This window comes from Acomys minous (genome assembly GCF_964271855.1).
Source record: "Acomys minous genome assembly, chromosome: 3".
Taxonomy (NCBI): Eukaryota; Metazoa; Chordata; class Mammalia; order Rodentia; family Muridae; genus Acomys; species Acomys minous.
The window spans coordinates 115,571,741-115,583,331 of NC_140485.1; positions in this window are offsets into that span (position 1 = coordinate 115,571,741).

The following is an 11,591-nucleotide window of genomic DNA, read 5'->3' on the forward strand; positions in this document are numbered from 1 at the left end:
GGCTGGCATGGCGAAGGCTAGCAGAGAAGATTATTTTGGGCATGGGGAGAGACAGAGAGACAGAGAGAGAAAGACAAAGAGAAACAGAGACATACAGAGAGAGGCCTTAGCATGTGGAAGTGTTCTAGAGGCAAATGTTGTAGCTGTGGCTGCCACTGGACTCAGGCTTGCTGGGGTGGAAGCTACCACCTTTCTTCTTGGGTTGTATACATCTGCCAGAGCCATCTGAACTCTATAGGCCATTTCAATTTGAGGCCAAGTACATTTTAGAAAGAAAAAGTCTGCCCCAAAGGTCTTCCACTGTGATGACCTCCATAAAAAGGAGCAACATAAAGACAGACAAGCAGGCAAGTCTGCATGGACTGTGTGTGTAGTGAACATTAGTTTTCTCGTTTTTATAGTTTGATGCTCCTCCTGTGACTGCATGCGATTTCTCTCCAGTGTAGGAGTGGGCAGGATATGGCCTACTGGCTAAATCTGACTTTCCTCCTGATTTTGTAGGTGAAGCTTCCAGACATATATCCTTGCCCGTTTATTGATACTTTACCCAACCAATGGCAAGGTTGAATAGCAAGGCGTTATGGCCCCAAATGTCTAAAATATGCAGGACGGGGCCCATTTATGAACAGGTTGCTAACCCTTGCTCTACTGAAGCAATACACCCCAGCTTTCAAGGCTGACTCCACCCAAGGGCATCAAGGGTCAGTTGGAATCAATTCTTCTCTATCCCCTTAACTGGGATCAATTAGTTCAGGGTACTCATCCATCCAAGCTTGTGACATCCATGAAAACTCAGGAATTCTGTTTGAAATTCTGGGACAAACTCCTAGGTTTTCACACATGTTCCAAGTTTAGAAGAATGCCTTGCTGGTCATGGAGGAAGTCATCTTAGGATGAGAAGCCTCACTTAGCTTCTATATTGACGTTACTACAAGCCTGGAGAGAGACACACAGAGAGAAATCCTGGTGACATGTTTTAGCTCTTCTCTCTTCTCTGTTGAAGACAGCCCCCCATGACTTTCACATTACATAACTTTCCCTCCACTGATATCTTCTTCTTTAGGCCAGTTAGATCAACTTGCTATCATTTTTAATGGGGATATGTGTGTATATAATATTAAATTATTTAATGTAGAAATGAAGGAAAGAAATAAATGTCCTTTGACACATCCCAGCCTCACATGGTTCTTTTTCATAAGAAGATCTCTTTTGTTGTTGTTGTTTTTGTTTTGTTTTGTTTGTTTTGTTTCTCAAGATAGGGTTTCTCTATGTTATCTTGACTGTCCTGGACTCTCTTTGTAGACCATGATGGCCCTGAACTCACAGCGATCCCACCTGCCGCTGCCTCCCGAGTGTTTGGATTAAAGGCATGCACCACCACGGCCCAGCTTTATAAGAAGATCTCATTCATCCTTCTATTGGACTTTTCTACTACACAACTCTCAATATGTTTAATGTACTCTGCCTGATTTCACAGTAACTTGAGGCAAGAGCAGCATTGCCTACACATTGCAAGTCTGTAAGAGCAGAGGCCACATCTTGCCCTTGCCTCATTTCTTGTCTCTAGCACAGGGCCTCAACGCACCACGGGAATTACTGAAAAGACGAGCAGCAAATGACTGTGTCCTGGGAAGAGCTGCTTTGAAGCTGATTGGAGACTTGTCAAAAAGAGCTGGGCTGGGAGAATGAAAAGAAAGGCCGCCTCTCCCCCACAGCCTTCTTTTTCATGTCCCTGAAAGGAAGGAAGAGAGAATATCTTGTACAAGACCAAACTTTGATTTAGGTTGGATTGTATCTAAAAACATCTGAAATAAAAATAGTATAATAACCAAAAATAGCTCAAAAGTCATGGGCTGTGCCCTGGATGTTTTAAGAAGTGAGATTTGAATATCTATGAATACATAATATATGTATGAATCTATGAATATATAATATCTCAGAGCTGGACATAGGTGGGGAATAAAAGTTATAAATAAAATCTTTGCTCTACTTTACCATTTCCAATCCCCTTCATAAGCTGCTTAAATACTCCATGCCTGATCACTTTTATTACATAGCTGACTTTGGTATTTAAATTCAAGATATCAATTAGTTAAGATATTTTGATTCTTTAAGTCATCCACTGATAAGATTAGACCTAGGAGATAAATTTAAAGAAAGACTACCTCTGTCACATAATATTAGTACACTTGGAAAAAGCTATTTGATTTAACGATGTTTATGAAAATCTTCCACAGGTGACCTGAGCTTCTGAGTGTTAGAACTTTTGAGCTGATAGGGAGGGAGAAGACAAAGTCATGAGGCCTTGGGACGCAGCTTTCAAGTGTGACTTCCCATGATGGTGAAAATGTTCTCTTCCTGTGCTAGCCTGTACGGAACCACTAGCTGCGTGTGTCAACCTAAGTGCTGCTCATGTGACAGGGAGGCCCAGGTTTATACTGAATTTCTCTTCAATTCATTGACCTTTTGATATCCATATTTGTTTATTGGCCAGAAAGGCTACAAAGCCACTAGCACGTGAGTAAAGCTGGCCAAAGTGATGCAACAGGATAAGTCAGAGAAGGAAAGGTTTGTTAGAATGTTTTAAAAGGAAGAGGGCTTCTGGTGTGACAGAGAATTCAGGAGAGACACATCTAGATGAGTGAAAGGATGTATTAGGATGGTATGTGTATACCTACACAAACACACACACACACACACACACACACTCACTCACTCATACACACATACATACATACACACACATACAAGTGCACACACACACACACACACACACACACACACACACACACACTGTGCTAAACATGCATATGGTGGGAGCATTAGAGAATGTTTCCCGACGAAGGACTACAGCAAGTAAAAGGAGTCCGTGGAAACTTTGTGGGAAATATGAGTAGGTCTAGTCTGACTTGAACATAAAATGTATGCATAAGAGTAATGTGACATAACATAGGGCAAACCCTTCAAGGCCACCTCGACTGCCACACTGAAAAGGAAAGCATTGGTAATAGCTAGGGAACCACAGCACTTCTTGGGGGGTGTAAAGGAAGGTTAGTTAGTAGAATTATACAAATATTGCGGTAAAACATGATGAACCACGCAACAAAAACTAGAGAAACAGAAAGCTGGTTGAGAGGAGCTTTTGACTTAGTGGCACGTGCATGTGTGAGCATGGATTGCTACTTGCCTCTTCTCTGGAAATTTCTGCAGACAGGGTGGATGGCTACAGCATCTTCTACCGAGAGAAGGAGAAGAGACTTTGGCACCTTGGAGTAATTTGGGGGAACCCCAAACCCAACCTCAGTAGCCTTCTGAAGCCCTCTAAGTAAATGGGAGGAAGGCCCATGAGCTTTCATTGCTCTCTGAGGCACGTGAGAGGATGTAGGTGCACAGCAGTGACAGAGATCCAGCGGCTGCTTGGAGTTCTGGGAAACCACACTTAAGGAGGAGTGTAGATGGAGGATGGAATGGAACAGACGCTCCATGGTCCCACTGTGAGGAGTGTCTCTGTGATGGGCTAATGCTGAGCATCATCTAATGAAACCAAGACCACAACTTAGACAGAATCTTAACCATTGCCATGAACAGCAGCCATAGGCCAGAGGGAAAGCCAACGGACCGATCAATCACTCTTGCTGATGACATGGGCCCCGATGTGTAGTGTGACTGTTGCTGCTGTCTCTCCAGGACCTTCCTTTAGGCCTAGTGACTAGCCCTAGAAAGAGGTAGGCTATGGTCACACGCCTGCGGTAAGCAGGTTTAGTGAATGTTCACCCAGAGACATATTCTGATTTTTTTCTCTGGTCAGCTGATTTGTTGATACCACAGTCTAGGACCATGTGTTTATGTGTGAGTGGGATGAATGATGACAACAAGACAACAGCACATCTGGATTACTTTATGCCCCATTTGAATACTAGAGCAAGTGCTACATACAATCAGCTTAAGGATGTAATTGGTGTTCTAAGAAAAGAGAGAAAACTGAGCTGTATAGAGTGCTCAGTGGATACCACAACAGACAAAATATGTAGAGGACAAAAAAGAGGACAGAACAAGGGTGAAAAACACTAACAGTAACAAACCTTATAGGTTATAGTCCAGCTATGCCAAAACCCTTTAAACACTAGTTATCTCAACACACCAATTAAAAGAATGTCAGAAGTAGATTTAAAAAAAGAGACAACAAGACATAATTGCCTATTGTTCACAAAAAGCCCACTTTAAGTGGGTTAGGTTCTGACAGAACCAGAACAGGTGCAGCCTGCTAGACAAAGCGCTTTCTTCTGCACAGTGCTTTGCTAAGTAAAATACAACACTGTGCTCTGTTTACTCTAACATGACCACTTTCCCTTGCTCTCTTCCTGGACCTGGAGATATTTTTCTCCGGTTTTGTTGTGACGACGTGGTTGAGCTCCTGTGGGTAAAACTCCCTAACGTTGTTTGGGAAGGTCAGGGGGTTCCTGGCTCTAGGACCCACTGTTTATATAGATGAGTTTCCAAAGCAGAGTTAAAAATACCTCCATGTGGGTGAGAGGGAAGCAGAAGCTTCAAGAAGAATGGAGAGTTTCCACCTGGGTAGCTAGTAGATTAATGCTGCTATTAATAGACACGCAAGGTCGCATGGACACCCTGGCTTTGAAGGAAATTATGATGGTTAGTGTCAATAGTAATAAGACCAACAGTTTTCCTCATTTTCTCTAAAATCAAGGGTGAGTCACCTAAGAGCATTTCAACAAAATAACAACTCAAAGAAAAACACCCTCCACCCCAAAAATCGCATTTCACATAGCTGGTCCACAGACCTAGTTTTTTTTTTTTTTCTTGCCAGATACACCCAACAACGCTGCCAGTCGACGGGCTCCCAGTGGAGCCTATTGGCTGTAGCATCTGGCAATTGTAACTTCCAGCACTCTCTCTCCAGCAGTGGTAACCATGTGTCGCCATAGCAGTAGCTTCCAGGGCCCCTCCGCCTGGCCTACATCTCTACCAACAGTACTGCCTGGCAGTTCTTGGCTGTGAATATTTCCCTTAAAAGGTCACCGTGTGCTTCTGACTCCTATGGCCTTGGAACATCAGTCGACTCTGAAAGACAGAAAACTTGCTTTGACAAGATGCTGGGCTTTCAGTTTGAACGACTGAAAAGGTATTTTCCTATCATGGATTCCTCTATGTCAGTCGTTTGCAACCCGTGGGTCATGACCCCTTTGGACATCTAAGGACCCTTTCACAAAGGTCACAGACCTTTACATTATGATTCATAATAGAAGCAAGATTACAGTTATGAAGTAGCAGTGGAAATAATTTTGTGATTGGGAGTCACCAAAACATAAGGAACTGCATTGAAGGGCTAAATCATAAGGAAGGTTGAGAATCACTTATTGTATGTACTTGGCCAGGAAAGCAATTTGTATCTGAGAAGTCACCAAACAATCATGTCTAGAGCAGTGTAAGACAAAAAAATTACAGTAAACAGAAAACGGACAGCCTTGACAAAGAGCTTGAAAGCCTCTGCGAACTGTGTACACGAGTCATGAGTGGACATATGTGATATTATTCAGGGTCACAGTTCTAGTTGGTCACTAAGTCACCAAGGTCAAGGCCGATGCCGCACACCAAGCTCCTAAGGTCACATGAGAAAGCTGGTCATTCTTTTCCCCCAAATATCCCAATTTAGGGAACTGTGGTGTCGGTCAGTTCCTCCGCATGGCTCTCTCTCTCACCACATCCTGACATTGTGGCATCTACGTCAACAGTATTCTGGGAAATGCCCCAGACCTCCCAGAGCCCCTCAATATAAATATGTAAACTTGCCCAATAACCATAGCTTAGAAATTACGAATGACATGAAAAAAAAATTCTTCACCGAGATTCATCAGCCCAAATGATGGGTTAAGTTTAAAAACACAAACAAGGGGTTGGTAAGATGGCTCACAGGGTAAAAGGACCCCATGACCTGAGTTCAATCCCAGAAACCCATAGTGGTTTATTTTATTATTTTAAGACATATTCCTTGACCTCCCCATGCATGTGACGACATTCACAAGCCTGTATACACACACACACACACACACACACACACACACACACACACACACACACGCACGCACGCACGCACGCACGCACGCGCACGCGCGCAACCTACACACAATAATAGCAATGATGATAACAACAAACAAGTTAAATTAAGCACTATAAAGATGAAATTAAGTAAAAGAGAAATCAATCTGTGTTGTGGAGATGACTTCCTAAGATCTTGGATTGAGAGTCATTTTCAGTGCTTGACAACCCTCTCTGCAGAGGGTGCAACACACTGGGCCAAGCTGACACATACTGGAAAGAATTTAGCTAAGAAGGAATTCAGATTGTGATAAAAAAAAAAGGAGTTTTGTCTGTTCACATAAAAAAATTTCCTCTGGAATGACATTAAAGAATATTTTTTAAAGTATGAAAACAATAGAAGTTTATCTTTAATTTCTTTTACGGTGGGTGTTTTGGTTTTAGAGACCTTTAGTCACAAGCATAGAATAAGTCAGATGTGTTGGATTTTAAAAATGAACACAAATCAACATTGATGAAAGAGGATAAAAATTTATAGGTTTGAAATGTGGATCAAAAATTCCCAATACAAATTGGGTTTTAGATTCTTGGGTTACATATGGTTTATATTAGATCTGTCTTTGATTCCCAAGTTAAGATTGCTTTGTGCTTGCGTGTAGCTTGTATGGGGGGTAAATCTAAAGTCACTTGAAAATACAGGATAATGAATAAAGTTAGTTCTTAGCCAATTTTCCTCAGGACCCTTATTTTTCTAACTTTTTCTTTAAAACATCTTGGATGACTGTGACTGAAGGGGACCTCCTCCCCCTGAATATGGTGCTAGGGAGGGAGGGAGGGAGGGAGGGAGGGAGGGAGGAATGGGAGGATGCATGAGATGGGATACAAAATGAGATGTAATATGCATTATTTTATTTTTCAATAAAAATGTGTTTAAAAAAAGATGCTTAACTTAAAAAATAATAATAAAGAACAACTTTAAATGCAATATTTTGTGGGATTCTGAGAGTTTGACAACCATCTATTATCTGTAGTATATGTCAGTAGGTAAGCCTTGCTTGTTTCTAACTACTTACTATCTGATCTACCTTTGAAACATACTTCTGTAATAAACTAGACTACTATCTAACATGAAAAAAAAACATCTTGGATGAAAACTGGAAGTGTCACAGTGTTCCTTTATCGCCCAACCTTCGCAGAGGGAGGATTTAGATGCCCTGTGAACCATTCAAGCCTGTTTTCCTGTATAAAAGTATGTTTATGCAGGATATTTTAAAAATAATTTTATTTATGCATATATGAGTACAGACGTCTGAAAACACCACTTTGTTTGGCTCCTGCTCCAGGATGCAGCTAGCTTTTCTTCTGTTAGTTTGTTTTTCATAAAAGTTGTATCTTCTATCAATTTTCCTAACAGGATTCTGATAGGATACATTCACACTAAAGCTGAAAAGATGTCTCAGTGCTTAAAACTGGCTGATGTTCCAGCACCCACATAGTGCCTCAGAGCCATCTATAACTCCAGCTCCAGAAGATCCAATGCTTTTTTTCTGAACTCCAAAGGCGCCCGGCATGCACATGTCACAATACATACCTGTAGACAAAACACTCACATACGTAAAGTAAAATAAACTTAATTAAAAATTTAAAACATCATTAGCCTTAGGTCTTTTGTCACAGGAACAGAAAGATGTCCAGGGCAGTCACCTGCTGAGACTCATAAGGGAAGCATAAGACCACACAAAATAAAGTTCTTCTGTGATGTCATTTTTTTTGGAGTGTATTACATGTCTCATGTAGTACTTCAGAGGAGATTAGCCCCTAGCAGACCAGCAACAGCCTTGAAAAAATAAGTCTTTTAATCAATACTATTTATTTCATGATGTTCTGTTTAAGCACATTTATATCTTTTTATCATCGATAGTGTAGCGTTACAAAATTATGAGGTAAGCAAGCATTATTTTATAATAGGAAACAAAAATTTTTTAAAAGCGTATCTCATTTCCTCATCTTAAAATAACAAAGAATATAATAAAACTGTTGGAGACTTCCAGGATTTTGGATTTTGATAAACAATTTACAATAATAAATAAATAAATGACTTAGCTGTTCAAGTTAGCACATCTTAATTAACTTATGTGCTAAAAATGTATGACAAACACACATACACATATATACACATACACACACATACACTCACATACACACTCACGCATACACACATATACATACACACTCACACATAAAGATACACACACATACAGTCACACACATAGACACACACATCCTATATGAAATGGGCGAATTCATTGCATATGTAGTATATCTGCTATCTCATGTCTTCGGGTGCTGTGTTTTCCTTTCCTTGAACCTTCGTTTCATCTCAGCTGTAGAGATAAGATGTATTCTTAACCCAGTCAAAATGGCTAACAACAAGGACAGGACAGTCAATTCTGATAAGGAGTCAGGGGAGAAGACTCCCAACACACTATATGTGGGGAGGAAAATTAGCCCAGCCCTTCCGGGAGGCTATGTGGAGTTTCCTTAGAAAACTAAACAGAGAGTCAGCATACAAGCCATCTATACCACTCCTGAGAATTTACCCAAAGGCATCTAAGACTAGACTGAAAATCACCACCTGCAGTGAAATTCATTTTCGCTGAAGCATATTCACAATAGGCAAGTCGTGGTGCCAGCTTAGGTGGTCATCAGCAAATGAAAATGTGGGTGAGGTACCTACATGGTAGTGTTTTATCCAGCTCTAAAATCAAATGAAATTGTGTAATTTGTAGGAAAGTAAGCAGAACAGGGAACCATAGCAATAAGACAAATTCATAAAGGTAAATACTGCATGTTTTCTCTCATAATCAGAACATGCACTTAAAACATGCGCACACATGCGCACACACGCACACACACACACACACACACACACACACACACACACACACACACATGTACACACACAGACACACCAGGAAAAGAGAAAGGGGCATGTTAGGGAAGAAGTAAAAGACAAGAAGTAATAAAGGAGAAGGAAAAGAGTGGTGGGTGAAAATGAGCAAAGTACATGGCACAAATGACGATATCAAAATAAAACCTATTATTTTGTGTGGTGATTACATATTAAGAGTGATTTTTTTAAAGAGATAAGCTATTAACAATTCCTTATGTAAACATCTCAAACATATGTTCTTGAAGCTTGCTCACAACTAAGTGTCTTTAAAGGGTTCACGGGGCCAGTAAGCCTTGAGGTCTCGTACACTCTTATGTCTTCACATTGCTTTCATATTTCTCTTTCTTTCTTTCTTTCTTTCCTTCTTTCCTTCTTCTTCTTCATTTTATTTTTAATTTTATTATTACTATTATTTTAGTTATTTCAAGACAGGGTTTCTCTGTGTAACCTTGGCTGTCCTAGACTCACTTGTAGACCAGGCTGGCCTTGAACTCACAGCAATCCACCTGCCTCTGCTTCCCAAGTGCTGGGATTTTAGGCATGTGCCACCATGCCTGGCCTTTTTTCTTTTTTGATAGAAGTCTTTGATTGTGTTCAAAGACACCCCAACTTGTTCTCGTAACCTGGGCTCCTCTTCTGTAGCTGGGTAACTCAGCTCTTACTCACCAGTCTGCCTTATTAAGTCTTTTCCAGAAACATGGACACCATCCTCTAAGGCGCTGGCATCTTTGTTTTTTCACTGTTGTGGGTTGCGGAATCAAAGCAACTAAGTTTGAGACCAGCTTAATGTTGTGTCCCTGACGGATTAGTCATCTCTCTGGGCTCCCAGTTCGGTGGTCTGTGTTGAATGCCAGCAGGACCAAGACCCTGTGGCAATAAAGACTTGAAGATTGTGACTTATATGTGATGTGCTTGCATGTCTAGTTGACAAAGGATGAACTTGTGATGGCTAATACTAACTATCAACTTGGCAGATGTTAGATTTCCAACCCAGGACAAATGGCAGAGGTGCCTATTTAGCATATCAAAGTGGACCTGAATGCCAGGTTCTCCTAGCATCCCTCAGCCCTACCTGTTACAAGGTTCTTCTGGCTGGCATAACTCACCTTTTGGTTTTGGCACCAAAGGAATAAAAAGAAAGAAGGAAAGAAAGACAGACAGACAAAGGAGAGGCTAGGTATGGTGGGGGAGTGTGGCACCCGTGCCACTGTGGTACAGGGTCAAGGGCGAGGGACTGCGGATCTAACTTACATACACATACATACACACTAACACAGCGGGTCCTTTATGCTAAGAGAGCAGCAGAAGCCTCAACTTTTATTCAGCATTCAAAGAGCCTTCTTCTAGGCAGCAAGACAGGAATGCCACTCGCAGGTGAAATCCCTCAAGAGGTGACTGCACACAGGAGGAAAAGTCCCAAGGAGGGGAGGGGCACATTCTCAGAGCAGTAAACATGACTAGTTAACCAACATAGACACAGACACGGAAGCTGTTAGAAACAGGACATGAAACAGCAAGACAGGCAGGCAGACCAGTTGGGCCTGGTTCCTACAGGGGAGAAAGTTTATTGTAGACAAAAGAGACAGCATAGCCACAGGCAGGAAGATGTGAGAGAGTCCAAAGTGGAACCAACCCTAAGCCATGTGAGGAGAAGGGGAGACGGGGGAGAGGAGGGAATCAGGAGCAGCATCCAAGAAGGAAAAAGGTCTGGATTATATAGAGAAGAGCCTCTGGGGGAAGGGCAGCCCAACCCCTGGACTGGAGAGTTCCAGGTAGAGGGTGGACACACCATCCAGGAGGGCCCTGTCACAGGTAGGGACTGAGGGATGCTGGGAGAGCCTTGCAGCCAAGTCCACTTTGGTATGTTAAGTAGACACCTCAGTCATCTCTCCCAGGTTTGAGATGAGACCTATCAGAGTCTAGAGTCATTAAGACAAGTGCCATGGTTTCCAATCGTCAGCATGGCATGTCAGGGGAGGGGGAAACTTCAATAGAGGAATGATCTCTATTGGCTTGGCCTGTGAGAGTATTGGTGGGGGAATTTCTTGATACCTGATATAGAAGGTCCCAGACATTGTGAGTGGTACCATATCTGGGCAGTAGTAGGCCTAGGCTGTATAGGAAAAGTAGATGAGCAAGCCCATGCATGCAAGCCAGGGAAAACAATGTTCCGCGTGGTCTCTGATTGATTTCCTGCCTCCAGGTTCCTGCCTTGAGCTCCTGGGTTGGTTTCCCTTGATGATGAGCCATATGCTATAAGCAGAAACGAACCCTATTCTCCCAACTTGTCTTTGGTCCCTATTTCATCAGCAACAGAAAGACAAGTACAAGAATAAGCCTCTGGCTATGTGCGAGAGAGGTTTTCTAGATTAGGTTAAATGAAATGGAAATAGCCACCTCTCCTCTGGGTTGTACCAGTGCCTGGGATGCTGGGATGTGGGTCCTATCCCAGAGTGAATAAAAACAAGAATGTTAGTGGGACACCCTACTGTTTCCCCCCCCCCCCCATGCTTATTGACTGAGGGTGAGATTTGACTAGCTACCTCACTGCCGCCTTTGACTTCCCCTCCAGGGAAGATGG